The following is a 1694-nucleotide window of genomic DNA, read 5'->3' as shown; positions in this document are numbered from 1 at the left end:
CAAAGCCCCAGGAATTCCCTTCCATAACTCTGCCCAGGGTCACCTGATAACGGACATGTTTTAATAATAATTTGGTGTGTGCTTATATTTGTCCTATTTCATACATGTACAAGTGTGTATTATTGAAAATGTGTTTTTTGCATATCCCAACGCGAAACACCCATGGAGAGTGTGGTCACAGCCAGGATCTGCCATTATCAACAGTGACCCTGGAGCAATTAGGGTTAAATGCTTTGCTCAAGGGAACAACAACAGATTCTTCACCTTGTTGGCTCCGGGATTCAAATTAGCGACCTTTTGGTTACTGGTCCAACACGCTAACCACTAGGCTACCTGCCATCATGCAATTTCTCCCCGGCCTCTTCCCCTTCACCACTGCCTGCATTCAGAGAGTCTCCACAGCACAGTATACTGTACCTGTGCTATGGACTCAGCTCCATGGTAAAGAAGAGGGGATATTTGATGTTATGTAGCCTGCTCAGATCTGTTGCTGCCTTAGACCCAGTCTCGGATGGTAATCCAGGTCACAGATCCTACTGTGTGCAGCCTGTCACTTTGCGGCTCAGGGAATCCATTGAAACCTCAGCTCGTTGGGCTCAACCAATGGGAAAGCAGCATGGGCCGCCTGATACTGATTACAGTGATTCATCATCTCAGGCCATCCCCACCACCACATGTTGTTTTGATCTCTTTCTCGCCAGCATGGTGACAGTGAGAGATGAGGGACCATGTGGCCAGGCCTGGTCCGGTCGGCACACAGCCATGGAAACGTGCCTGCCTGCACCACCTCTAGCAGCCCAGGGCTGGGCCCAAGCTCAGGGCCTATCTTATTCATTATGATTTAAAAAGTCAAACTGATCCTAGCTAAGCACTCCTACTCTGAAACATTTAGTGTATATGGGCCCAGAGCTCCATACCTAGCCCAGTGCCAGGGACCCCACCTCAGAGCTCCAGTCCCAGCCTTAGCCCTATATCTCAGTGGGGTGTGGGTGTCTTAGGCCAACTGGCTAATTGCAGACCCAGTGTATTATAACATTAGGTGATGGGATGATTATGGCATGTTGCCTTGTGTTCACTTGGGGGCTAAACTGACACTCTCTCACCCCTGACCGGACAGTTATAGAAACCTCTCAAGTTGGCCGGGGTCTGGGGGTCTGGTCCAGATAATAGGGGGACTACGTGGCCTTGGTTGCTTCCCAAATGGTACCCTATTTCCTTCATAGTGCACTACCTCTGACCTGAGTCCTATGGGCCCTTGTCAAAAGTAGTGTACTATATAGGGAATAGGATGCCAATTGGGATGCAACCCTGGTCAGGCAGGCAGAGGCAGACCACATGACTGCATGGCTCCTAACTCTAACACAAGCAGGACTGTTGTGTTCGTGATGTCAAACACTTCCTCCATTTGCATCCATTAGCCTGTTGTCGTGGCAGCGAGGAACATTTGCACCCAGAAGGAAAACAAAGGATCCAGATTACATGTCCTGTTTTTAATGAAAGAGTTCCCTTGGCTCAGCTGTTAGATTTACAAACACAAAAATACTCTGTTCATAAAATGATCAATTTGTTGTTACTTTTGTGTGTAAAATGAATAAAGATTCAAATGTAATTAACTGAGTTGTTAAACAGTATTCTAATATTTAATGAATACACATTAATTGATATATTTCAAGAACATATACATATATAATATT

The sequence above is a fragment of the Oncorhynchus masou genome, chromosome 25 (assembly GCF_036934945.1).
Source record: "Oncorhynchus masou masou isolate Uvic2021 chromosome 25, UVic_Omas_1.1, whole genome shotgun sequence".
NCBI lineage: Eukaryota > Metazoa > Chordata > Actinopteri > Salmoniformes > Salmonidae > Oncorhynchus > Oncorhynchus masou.
Note: the sequence above shows the minus strand (reverse complement) of the source record.